At 39.4% G+C, this 13,860-nt stretch overlaps 1 protein-coding gene across 3 annotated transcripts in view; it reads left to right on the top strand.

Moving 5' to 3' along the window:
* Window positions 1-13,860, top strand: part of ST7 (suppression of tumorigenicity 7) — a 272,136-nt gene that overhangs the window by 236,255 nt on the left and 22,021 nt on the right. The gene's annotated exons all lie outside the window — the stretch shown is intronic.

Genomic DNA, 13,860 nt, shown 5'->3' with positions numbered 1-13,860 from the left:
GTCCTAGCTTCTGAGACTAAAACTTGGGTTTAAGTTCTGGTTCTGTCATTTATTAACCTTGGGGGGAGCTTAGGGCTTAGCATCTCTGAACTCAAAGTTTTTCCTCATTTTTCAAATGAAGATAAAAATATAAGCCTTACCTGTCTTTTGTGATAAAGACCAAGTGAGATAATATATTCAAAGATCTTTGAAAATACTTCAACACTGTATTTTCACAAAGTCTTAAAACTATTGATATTTGACTTTTTGGAAGCCGCTCAAGTCTGGGGTCTGGGTCTTAATGCTTCCAGTTGTACCAGCCAGAGCTTTGTGATCCCAGCACTTGAGGTAGATAGAAAACTGGTACAGTACTTGTTGGTTAGATATTTTTGTTGAAGCTGTAGTGTAATTCTGTGATAAAGGTCTTACATGGTTTATTGAACCTCTAGAAGAGTATTAAAAGCCCTAAGAAATAGTTTAAGGCTACCTTGGAAAAATTTAACTGAGTCAGCTAGCACTCTGCCTGCAAAATAGAATTATTTTAAGTGGGAACATTTGAAATACTTGAATTAACTTTACTTTTTAATTATTAACTGGAGAAAAGATAAGGTACGTAGGTAAACCGATTCTCTACCACTTTGCTTTGTTGGTGATTGTCCTGGGTGGGGGGTGGGGAGGGGGAGTTTTTTTCCAGAGCCTCTTTGTCTATTGACATTTTCATGAGGAAAAGGACCTGTGAGTCAATGTTCAAAATTACGTTCAGAGTTAACCACAAACTTTTGATACATGTGTACTATATGCAGGCTAATACCTGCATCTTTTATACATGATCTACTGTTTTATTGGACTGCTTGCTAATACTTCCGGTAAACATGTGCACGCACGTGCACACACACACACACACACACACACACACACTTGTGCCTTTTCAGGCAGAAAATAGCCTTAATTCAAATGAGACATCAATGAAAGATATAAAGTCTTAAAACTCTTAGACTCCTGGTGTAAGAAGAGGCCTTAGAAATCATCTAGGACACCTTCCCATCCTCAGCTTGAATGTCTCCTCATAATGATATTATGATGATTATTTTTAATATTGGTTTGTATTGAATGTTTACTGTGTGCTGAGCACAGTGCTAAGTGAACATCTCATTTATTTTTCATAACAACACCGTGAGGTGCATTATGTTATTATCCCTGCTCTACAGATGAGAGTGCTGCAGGTTTGGAGAGGTTAGGTAGCCTGCTCAGGTTATGCAGCTAGTACGTGACAGAGCCTGAACTAATTCTGGGTTCTCTAACCCTTAAACATCACCCTCCCCTGCCCCTCACTCTCCCACCAAGTTGCAGACCAGCCTAGACTTGAAGCCTTCAAATGATGGCAGGCACATCACTTTCCAAAACACTTGGGGACAATTCACATTTTGTTAAGATATTATTTTACCTTAAACACTTCCATGGTTTCTTTTTCTCTATGAAAGGAAGTCATCAGTGGCTTGCCACAGAAATTTTCAACAACTGCATGCTGTTTTACCCAATTACAGTCTGTTGGAGTGAGAAAACATACCAAATGTAGTAGCTGAGAACTGCCTTTCATGAACATCCAACTTAGGTCTATCTGGCTTTCTAGTAAGCAGAGGTGCATCATTGATATTTCAGTATCCAATGAAAAATGTCAGTTATTTACCTCAGGAGGGTTACTCTTCAGAACACTCTTCACCTGCAAACATGCAGAGTAGGGAGCGTCTCTCCTAAACACACCTCAGGACCCAAAAGTAAATAAAAATAGTAAAAAGCCACGAGTCTCTTTTCTGAAGGGGAGCCTCTTAAGTGGCCAAGTATTTCTGAAGCTTTGGATTACAGCAAATTACAAGGAGGAAGCAGCCTATACAAACTGAATTGCGTTACTCCTCTCCCTAGGAACTGCAGCTGTGTCCTCAACCCTACAGAGGAAGTTATAAACTCCTTGAATGGTTCTTCAGGACCCTTCATAATCTGACCCAGCTTGTTTTTCATTTCTTCCAGCTCCTTCTAACAATCTGTTCATTGTTCCAGAAACATTCTCCTCCCCTTCCCCCTTTGTTTCCTCTGAGGAAATCCTACTCACCCTTCACCCCCACCATTAAAAGTCACCACCAGGAAGCCTGTACCTCCCTCATGCCAGAATCAATCTCTCCCCTCTGTGATCTCTCACTGCAGTGCATTGACTATGAAATTACTGTTTACCCCCTTTTGAGGATGACCAGTGTGTTAGGATCTTCATGATGCTGCTGATTTTTTAAGAACTGGGTACACGGTTCAAATAGATGAAGAGATCCCTACACTGTTAGAGGGTATCTCCCATTTAATGGTATTAAAATAAGAGCTTTGAATGGACAGGGAATATTCTTCATTTTTGAAAGAAAATTTCACTCATGATGCTGGACAAATGAAAGGCCATGCACATCTTGGTTCTTCTATATATACCTTCATCTATATATTGTTATAGCTTACTGGATTTTTAGTTTTAGCTTTTTCTTTTGCTTTCTCTGCAGATATGCTTCCCCACCCACCTTGCTCTATTTTGTTTCCTTTGCTGCACAGAACTTTTTATTTTGATATAGTCCCACTTGTTTATTTTGCTTTTGTTGCCTATGCTTTTGGGATCATATCCAAGAAATCACTAACCATGTCAAGATTTACCTGCGAGGGTGGTGCTTTTCTGCCAGTGATTCATCACTCCACACAGATCTGAGTTTTTACTAATGCTACATACCCTTAGTTTGCTATAGCTACATTGCAAGTATTTCCCTGCAAAGAGACAGCTTTTTGGTTTGGAGGATGTTTCATTAGCTCCTTCAGGGTGCTAAAGATAAATTTTCATTTTCTGACAACTTTCTAAAACAAGAGTAAGGTATTAGATTTTTTTTCACCTCTGTAGTGGCATTATAAAAATAAATTTTTTATTATTTTTTTTAAAAATAGAAGGAAATTATCCATAGTCCTATCACCTAGTCATATTTAAGACTATTTCCTTCTAGCCTTATTTCCCCATGCATTTTAATACTTTGGGATCATGATCACATAGCATATACATGTTTACAGAAATTAACATGAGGCTCTAAATTTGTACTTTATGGCTGGGAATTGTGGGCATATTTATTCTTTTTGGAGGAGAATCATCAGATTTTCATGGTTCTTTGACCTTTAAAAGGCTATCTTCTAACTTACCACTAGAGTCCAAGTCTTTTAGCCATATACTGTCAAACACTTTAAAATTTTCTTAGTAACTATTTTCTGAATGGTTTGTTTCCTTATTTTATGTCAAAAAACACATATCACGAAATCTACCTTCTTAACAAATGTTTAAGTATACAGTATAGTATTGTTAACTGTATGCACATTGTTGTAAAACAGATCTGTAGAATAACTGAAACCCCATGCCCACTGGACCAGCACCGCTCCATTCCTCCCTCCTCCCAGCCCCGGGTAATCGCCATTGTATTATCTGCTTCTATGAGTGTGACCACTTTAGATACCTCATCTAGGTGGAATCATGCAGTGTTTGTCCCATGACTGGCTTATCTCACCTAGTATAATGTCCTCTAGGCTATTCCACGGCACAGCACAGAACAGGATTCCCATCTTCTTTAAGGCTGAATAGTATTCCATTGTGTGTATATTACGTTTTCTTTATCCATCCATGAGTTGATGGCAATTTAGGTTTTTTCCACTTTTTGGCTACTATGAATAATGATGCAATGAAGATTGGAGTGTAAATATCTCTTCAAGATCCTGTTTTCAATTCATTTGGATGAATACCCAGATTTGAATCACTGGATCATATGGTAGTTCTATTTTTAATTTTTTGAGGAATCTCCATACTGTTTTCCATAGTGGCTGCACCATTTTACATTCCTGCTGACATAGTGCACAGGAATTCTAATTTCTTCACTTTCTCACTAACACTTGTTACACTATTTTTTTTTTTTGACAATGGCTTCATATATCCTAACTTGTATGAAGTGATATCTCATTGTGGTTTTGGTTTACACTTCCCTGATAATTTGTGATTTTTTAAAAAAAATTTAATGTTTTTTTTTCTGAGAGAGAGAGAGAGAGCATGAGCAGGAGAGGAGCAGATAGAGAGGGAGACACAGAATCTGAAGCAGGCTCCAGGCTCTGAGCTGTCATCACAGACCCCAATGCAGGGCTCAAACTCATGAACCATGAGTTCATGACCTGAGCCAAAGTCAAATGCTTAACCAACAGCCACCCAGGCGCCCCAGATAATTTGTGATTTTGAGCATCTTTTCATGTACCTGTTGGCCATCTGTATACCTTCTTTGGAGAAATGGCTATTCAAGTGTTTTGCCCATTTTTTAATCAAGTTATTTGGTTTGGTTTGGTTTTTTTCGTTTGTTTTTGTTTTTGTTTTTTTGCTATCGAATTGTAGGAGTTTCTTGTGTATTTGGGATATTAACCCCTTATCAAATGTGTAGTTTGCAAATATTTTCTCCCATTTCACAGGTTGCTTTTTCACTCAGTTGATGGTTTCCTTTGCTGCACAGAGGCTCTTTACTTTGATATAGTCTTATTTGTCTATTTTTACTTCTGTCACCTATGCTTTTGGTGTCATAGCCAACAAAGCTTCTGCCTATGCTTACCACTAGGGGTTTTATACTTTTAGGTCTTATATTTAAACCTTTAACGCATTTTAGGTTGATTTTTGTGTATGGTATAAGATAAAGGTCCAATTACATTCTTGTGCACGTGGAATCCAGTTTTCCCAGCATTATTTGTTGAAAAGAATGACTTAATTCTTGTGTCCTCTATTGCAGACATCAGGTGCTCAACTCCAATAGCAAACCTTTGGGGCATAAAGATATTTGGGTCTTTATGTTATTTCCTTAGGATAGATATACAAAATGAGAATTACAGCATAACATATAGAAGCACATCGGGGCTCTTAATATTTATTGCCAAATTACTTACCTAAAAAGACTGTGGTAGTTTATACCACCCCCCACCCCCATTAGCAGGTAACACTTTCTTTACCATTTTGTCACACCCTTACCAGCACTGAGCAGTTTGCTGAAGACTGAGAAAAGAAAACAAAGAAGAAAAATAAACATTTATGATTAGGTTCAAATATAGAATTCTGTTCTTTTAGTTTGCATTTCTTTGCCACCACTAGTAAGATGAAACATTGTTAGCCATGGACTTTTATTCTTTTCTGAATTGTCAGGCCCATTATGCAGACTTCCTGTTATTACCAGGAGAATACATTAATGTAATGATAGAGCGAAGGGTAGCAACAGAAAGGTAGGCAGACCTGTGAAGTGTCATTGAAACGGTCCAAAAGCATTTGAAACAGGGACTCTCACTACTTCTTGTCCCTGGTCCAAAGGGAACTGTGGGAAGGGGGAGTTGATTAGCTCCCTGCCTGTTTCCTTTTTGATAAAATGGAGATAAAAATAAAGGCTTCATAGGTCTGATGAAAAGTAAATGGAATTACATTGTGTAATTCATCCAATACGTGGTAGGCGCTTGATGTGTGTTGGGCTTTCATCATCTTTTTCCTGGTACTTTTAGCTCTATTTCTGCTTTGGCTGGCTGGGCTACAATAGATGCTGCCTAGAAAAATGCATTAACAAGTACTTCTTGAAACATCTAGTGAGAAGGACAACTAGAGACTGTAACAGTGGCACTGCAGTGCCCCTGACCTTGAGTACCCACAGGGTCCCTCTAGGCCTACAGATTTGAGAGGAGGCTCTAGTATGTTCTGGCTACAGCTAATGCCTTCTGGAATTCCCAGTTTGTAACTGTTGGTAAGTCCCTTGCTTGTGGCTGATTAAGAGTTACCCATTTCCAACCTCTGTCTCCTTTTTTTCTGGAATAGCCATCCCTGCTCTTTGCCACCAAAACAACAATGCCAAGTAACTAATAATGATTTTTTTTAAAGCAATAAACTTTTCCTTCTAATACAATCTTATACGAAGCCTTAATCAACAAAGCAAGTAAAAGTAGAACTGCTGTGATTGAAACTGGGATGAGAAATAGGTAGCCCAACAATCCCAAGGCACCTCTGTGTATACAGTTTAGAAAATAACAGAAGCCTGTGACCCATCACTACCACCACAAGGAAACCCCAAGCATATGCAGTCTGACCCATTGAACTAGAGGGCCCACACACATTCTGAGGAGCAGCAGGGGGCTGAGGGAGCCCCAGCAGCTTGAGATTCTTGGGTGCTGTGGGTGGAGTTGTTGAAGGAGAAAAATCCAGAAAAATCATCAGCACCAATGAAGGGAAAGCTTTTATCTTCATCTTGCCTATAATACCAGCACTGGTATCCCATGGGTTCCTCCTACTAGCCCCACCCAGGGGCGGCTGGGTGTGCACTGGGCAGGCCCTGAGTGTGCTGGAGAAAGGGGCTTGCTACGCTCCTGAAGCTCATTTTCCCAGCAGGACAGTCCAGGCTTGACAGAATATTGATGTGAGCATCCAGGCTAATAGATACGTAGTTTTAAATTTTAAGTCTCAGAGTGTGGGAAGTCATGATAAAGCAGAGAGGAAAGAATGAAAAATGTTATGACAGAAATGCATTCCCAGAAAAAATTTACATTTTTTAAGAAAATTCATCTAATGTTAATCTAGAAATCCTTATTTCATGGGGATTTTAAGAGGCTTGTGGGGAAAAACATCCTGGTAATTGTATATGCTAATGGAGTATCCACAGGACCTTGTTAGAGTGATGGAAATTCTATTTCATGCAAACACTAATGCAATCCTCCCTTTATGTCTTGGTAAAGCTGATTGACAGAGTATAAAATTGCTTTTTAATCCAATTTAGGAAACAAAACGTGTAGTGGGTTTTAGCATTTAAAAATGCTTGAAGCGTGGAAGCAGAAACTGAAAATACTTTGGCAGATTGTCTGTGATATTGTATATCAATGGTACATTTCAGAAATATTATTTCAATATAAGTTTCTTTGAATTGAGTCATATTTTGTTCCAAAGCTTTTTTGGATTAGAGTAAGGAGACTGTATTGTGGAAATATGACCCAGAGGAAAGTGAGCAGAAACCAGTTTTTAGCTACATTTCTCAGGAGTAGACAGTTTTTGAAAGGTCCCTTTCTCTAACAAAAAAGCACTGTCACTGCTCCCATCAAGGCCACTGCCACCAAGGTTACCCCTCCCTCGGTCACCAGATCCTTTGGCCTTTTGTCAAACCTCATCCTACATCATCTCTCCTCGGCCTTCTGTCCCACTGACCACTTTTTCTACCACAAGGCCATCTTGGCTCCATACTGCCTTCTCTCTGCGTCACTCTGATTTCTGGGCCCTCTCCTCCTGCATCGTTTCCTCCCCTGCCCATCCCTCAGGTTGGTTCTCTGGGAGCATCATTCACTACCCGTCCTTTCTTTCTTAAAGCTCTCCTGTGAGATCTCTGTGCTCCTGCTGCCCCAGCATCCCGCTGCCTGCACACCCAAATCCCTGTCTCCAGCTTCACTTCCAGGCTCCAGACCTGCACGCCCACTGTCCCTCCGAGGACTCTGTGTGTCCTTTTGTGCCCTCATCTTAGCTGACACTCGCACCTGATTCTAGTACCCTAAACTAGACATCCACAGTCACCCTGAATGCCTTTTCTTACCCTCAGATTCAGCCAGGCACCAAGTCGTGGGGAAATCTGCCTAAGTTTTGTTACCCCCTCACCCAAACCATGACAGGAGCTTTGAAGACTTTGCTAATTTCAGTCTTGTCCCTGTCTAGTGGTTCTGCACATGACTTGCCCATTTCTTTCAAAGCCACAAACTGTACCAACTCATTTCCCAATTGCCCCCTGCAGCTGTTTTCAAAGTGTCTTCCTAAGAGCCATAAGAATCCCTCGGACCTCCCTTGGGTCCCTCCCTCAGAGTCCCCCACAGCTTTGTTTTACATCAATTTCACATACTCTCTTTTAAGTTTCTCTTTTTCTTCTGAACAATTATTTTTTGCTGTTTCTCAAAGTTTGAAAACCATGGAACAACTCAGAGTGAAGGTCACACTCTGGAGCATGTCATGGAAGACCTTTTTACAATCGACATTTCCTGCTTCTCTTGGAGAATAGCTTAAAACCTGAATTCCAGTGCAGTTTCTGTTACATACCATTTATGCAATCCTGGTCGAGCTACTTAACTTCCCAATGCCTTCATTTTGCCACGTGTAAACTGAGAATCATATTAGTTGCATCGCAGAGTTTTTGTAAGGTGAACCTGAGGTAACATTTGACTCTTATTAGTGCTTCGTCAGTGTTGGCAGTTACTGCCATGTCAGTACTTACGTGCCTCATGATTAAAGCACATTATGCCCTTTGATGCTTTGGTACCTCTGCCCAGCCTTGCAGGGACTTCTGCCTCCCCAATCCCCCACCATCGTTGGAGGTAAACTAATTTATTTAGTAAGACTGACTCATACTTTCCTTTTTCTGTGAAACCTTCTCAGACACAACGCCTCTCATTTGTTTCCTTAGTACTAAGTCAAGTTGACCCTTAAACAAGGCAGGGGTTAAGGGTGCCAACTCCCCACACAGTTGAAAATCCGCATATAACTTTTGACTCCCTAAAAACTTAACTACTAAGAGCCTACTACTATTGACTAGAAGCCTTATCAATAGCATAAAGTTGATTACCACATATCTTGTGTGTTATATGTTTTATATACTATATTCTCACATAAAGTAAGCTAGAGAAAAGAAAATCATAAGGCAGAGAAAATACATTTACAGTACTGTAATGCATTTATTGAAAAAGAATCCACATGCAAGTGTACCCACACAGTTCATACCCACATTGTGCAAGGGTCAACTATATATACCTCTGACCTAAGGCAGTCATTGTGTTGAATTGTATTGCTTCTTTGTCTTTATACACACACACACACACACACACACACACACACACACACACTCAGAGTCCTACAAAGATTAGGGGTCCTCCAGAGAGGGACCTGACTGATTCACACCTGTATGCTTTAGGTGCCTTTGAGGTGTATTGTAGCTGCCCCCATAGGTGTGTCATTAGAATACACCGCAGGCACTCACATATCTTTCCTTGTGACAGACTGTGGACATTCCTGTATCTTTGAATGAAGCAGAATAACTGATAAATAGATAAATGAGCCTGCAAGAAGCAGTTACGTTGTGAAGAGGGCCCCTGGGTGGTACTGTAGATCACCGGGTGTAATTTGGCAATTCAGCTTTGCATTGTGCTTGTTTCCAGACTGGTTAGTTAGGGACCCCCAGTAGCCAGTTCTTTTCAGCTGACCTGCGACTACTGTAAAATTGCTGAAGCATTTAATCTAAAAGCAGACTCAGTAGTTTATGGGACACACACACAAAAAGCATAACTTATCTCCACAGTAATATGAACATTTCAATTTTTTGTTGGCAAAAGTAGCTACTATTTAGTGAATGCCTCGGTGTCAGGTACTGTGTCAGTACTTTACATATATTTTCCTGTATAATCTTCAAAAGTTAAAACTAGCAAGACATCTATTTTCATTATTCTAACAGATGAGCAGGCTAAGGTTGAAAGAAATCAGGTAACTTGTCCAAGGTCTCAGAGTGGAACAATAGACTGGGATTCAAACGGTGAGTCAAAGTGGCAGAGAGCATATGAGAGGAGGGGAGATGGGGCCATGGTGCTGTGCGCCTTATTCTCCATCACAGCATGACCCCAGAGAGCCATGGCTACTTGTGGTATTTTTGTCCTATTCCAATGTGGGTCTTAGTGAATCCAGGGAGTAGGCAACATTGAAACTCAAAATATATAGCATGTCTTCCAAATAGCACTAGTTTTATTCTCTGAACTCTACTGATATTTTTAAAGCATCTTTTCTGGGCTTTTAGCCTCTCCCAGATTTAGTTGTACCAAAGCATTGTAATCATACAAAAATTGCTGTCCCTGGTTATCTTTGTTTTTGTTTGTATGGTTCGTTTTTTATGTTTTCATTACAAGTCTAGAAAATAGGTTTGTATTACATATATACATACATATCCACATACATATAGAGAGAGAGAAAGAGAGAAATAAAAATGACTTATTACAGAAAACTTAGCCCTAAAAAGGTACAAAAGAAATTATTCTCCCATAAAATCAAATATTTAACTATCATTAACATTCAATCTGTAACTTTCCAAAGTTTTAATGCCTGCATATACATTTTTAATTACCAAAATCATAATCTGTATGAAACACTTTTTTTTTCATTTGGTAATAAATCATGAACATTTTTTCATGCTAGTATTCTTCCACTAACTAATTTTTGGGAGCAACCTGGTAGCCATCATCTAAATGTGCTAAAATTTACCTAAATGTGTTGTTGAATTTACCTCAGTTTAGCTAAATGTGCTAAAATCAGTTTATACTTTTTCATTTTGTTTGTTTCCATTTCTTTTCTAATGATTTTCATATGACTTCCATTGTTGGTATTGAAAATCAGAAGAAAAAAAAAAGAGATAGGAATTAATTCCCTGACATTAATATCTATGTGAAGGGTAACTTTGGGATAATTTTCACTAAAATTATTATATAATGTTAAGACCTTAACAGAAGAGAACTGAGCAGTCACCTCTGATGGGCCAGATCTCCTGACAGGTGAACTGCCTCTGCATAAATACCTCCATAAAAAGGCACTAATCAGCTTCTCTTTATACATTCTGACTTTCATGTTCCTATGGACATAAGGAACCATATTCTGACAAATAGATTTTGAAAGTTGCTTCCGAAACCTTTAGAAGCCTGTACTTCAAGATCAATGTGATTTGAGAATCTGGGAAGGAAGTTAGAGGCAGGGTGGCAGGCGAGATAGCATGGAATGCTGGCTGAGCTAATAGAAGCCAAATAATTATTACCGACAGGCAGAGAGTGTTCTCTGATTTGTGAGCTACAGCTATTCTAATTGATTTCTGCATACTTGTGGAAAGGGATCTGCCCTCTTCCATTTATTTTTCTCTTGACAAGTAAGATGTGAAATGTTGTTCCATGCCTTTCTAATTTAAATGTTGCACATGTTGAGAACCGATCTTGCCAGCCATTTTTAAGCCTGGCCAAAAACATAACACATTGTTGTTATTAGCCTTCATCATCTGGTTAGAGCCAACATTTTGTTTGGAACTATACTGGAGTATAAATCTCCTTTATAGGCATAACCTATTTCTGCCATAAAGTAGATTCAATGAGAAGATAACTAAGTATACTTGGTGAGTTGCTCTGGTTATCCTCATGAGGCTGATTAGAGTAAGGATACTCATTTTGAGAGACTTTTTAGGAAGTGAGATTCATGCTCTTGAGGATCAAATGATTCAGCTGAGGGGAAAGGCACACAGATAACAAATATAAGGCAGTGAGTGAAAAGTACACATACGCAAAGATCAGATGCAGCTTAGAGGAAAAACAGCATTACCTCATGGCCCGATTTGGGGCTATGGACAATGCTGTCCTTGAAGCCATATGTACCACATTCAGGCTGCAAGCTGAGTAAACCATCTGTCTCACACACATGTGTACTATTTTCCCAGTATATTTAGATGCCCTGTGGCCAACAATGCTTTTAAATGAATTCTTGCTTTATTACATTTATTGTAGCTTTTTGCCATATTGTCTATTTTCAATCAAAAGATACTATACTTATAATTCCTATCATGGATGTCTATAAAATTTTTTATGTTAAAAGTTGTTTTAGTTACTTGAAGATTGGAAACTTCCATTGTCTACAGAAGTGCTGTGCAGTGGAACTTTCTGTGTTAACAGCAGTGTCTCTGCATTGTCCAATGTGGTAGTCATTAACTATATGCTGCCCTTGAGGACTTGGAATATGGCTAGTGGGACTCAGGAACTAAATTTTTAGTTTAATTTGATTTTAATTAATTTAAATCTAAATAGTCACATGTGGGAGATGCTACCATATTGGGTAATGCAGATCTGTTATATCCCTTTATAGGTAATTTTCTACTCCTCTGCATACAAAGTTTTTCTCTACCCCACCCTCACTTTGTTTTTTGTTTTTTGTTTTTTTTAAAATGTTTTATTTATTTCTAGGAGAGAGAGAGACAGCGTGAGCAGGGGAGGGTCAGAGAGAGAGGGAGTCACAGACTGAAACAGGCTCCAGGCTCTGAGCTGGCAGTCAGCACAGAGCCCGACGCGGGGCTCGAACCCACGAACCGTGAGATCATGACCTAAGTGAAAGTCAGACGCTTAACCGACTAAGCCACCCAGGCGCCCCCACCCTCACTTTGTTTCAATGTCTACCCACAAATATGGGTGGCTATCAGGCCTGTTTCTTCTCAGGGGCCCCTATTCCTGAAGATTCCTTAGGTCAAGAAAAGAGTTCTCTTATAGATGCTTAATGCAATCTCTTCGAAAGGCTTTCCTAATCATAGAAATAAAAAGAATGGTAGTTTATGCTTTTCTTTCAGCCACCATCTGATTCTCAGAGACTTGAAGAAGTTTCTGTATACCTGAGCCACATGTGCTAATGGTTTTCATATTTAGTTTGTTTCAAAGTTCTTATAGCATATTCTTTCTTTAAAAATTAGACCGTTTGGTAGGCAGGGTGGCTATAAATAATTATTAGAAACTCAGAAATAAAATCTTATCCTAGGGCTCTTATTAGGCAAAAAAATTTCCCTTTCCTTTTTTCTTTTTAATTTTTTTAATGTTTATTTATTTTCGAGAGAGAGAATGCACTTGCGCCTGAGAGAGAGAGCGAGCAAGGGAGGGGCAGATTATTGAGAGAGAGTCACAAAATCCAAAGCAGGCTCCAGGCTCAGAGCTGTCAGCACACAGCCCGATGAGGGCCTTGAACCCAAGAACTGTGAGATCATGACCTGAGCCAAAGTCAGATGCTAACCAACTGAGCCACCCAGGCGCCCCTCCCTTTTCTTTGTTCTGATGATTATGAAGAGTAACCAAATGATTTTTCTTCTCTTACTCTGAAACAATTAATACAATTAATTAATAGCACTTTACATGTTACATATCGTCCTCCTGACTCTTCACCTTGGATTCTTTTAAGACCATCATGAGCAGTGACTACATACAGTGTAATAGCTTCATTTGAGGTAACAAGATCATAAGAGGATAACCAAATATCTCTGAACATAAAATTCACCTTTATATTTATATCATGGTTGCTATTCATTATAAATGTAATACTGGTTGGATTACTAACCAAAATTGTAATTTTCCCAAAAAGATTTTTGTTCTGCACTGTTTTAAAACAAGATAGAGGAAGAAGACAGTGACTTGTAGAACTTAAAAGCCATGTGACCAAAAAGTTCTTTTGGAACTTATATTTGAGGAGTTCCCATCAAGTAATAAACACCTTTCATGGAGCAGTCTGGGAAGAGGTCTTCCTATGGAGGTCTTTCTATCGAAGGAGAGCCTTTTACGTACAACCCACCAGATGAGCCGGCTGTATTACTGTTCTCTGCTGCACTCTGAACAGGCTGTCTCACTTTGTTACCTGTCCTGATTTGAGGCCTGAGCTTAGAGATCTCTTCACCTCACAGACCCAGAGTGAGGAAAGTTTCATTTGCTGAACCAAGGGGCCAGAACGTGTCTTCCTGGCTCCTGCCAGGCAGTGCATCCTGCTACTGGATGTGCCAACAGGAGAGGAAACATACAAGCAACTACACCCAGAGTGCCCAAAGCACATAAATCCACAATGAGCTGATAACAGAGTGCTGATAGGTATATCAGAACCTCCGTTCCCTATACCAGGGTTCTTCCATCCTTCACCCTCTTTTATAAATTCCAGTGATAGATAAGTCCATAGGCAGTTGTTTCCAACATTAACATTGTTGAACATCTCTTCTCCTAGCACTTCGTTTTGCTGTGTTTGTCCCATTCTCATTAAAC

This window comes from Crocuta crocuta, unplaced genomic scaffold, assembly GCF_008692635.1.
Source record: "Crocuta crocuta isolate KB4526 unplaced genomic scaffold, BGI_CrCroc_1.0 scaffold452, whole genome shotgun sequence".
NCBI classification, from domain to species: Eukaryota; Metazoa; Chordata; class Mammalia; order Carnivora; family Hyaenidae; genus Crocuta; species Crocuta crocuta.
This window is presented reverse-complemented; position numbering and strand designations above follow the sequence as displayed.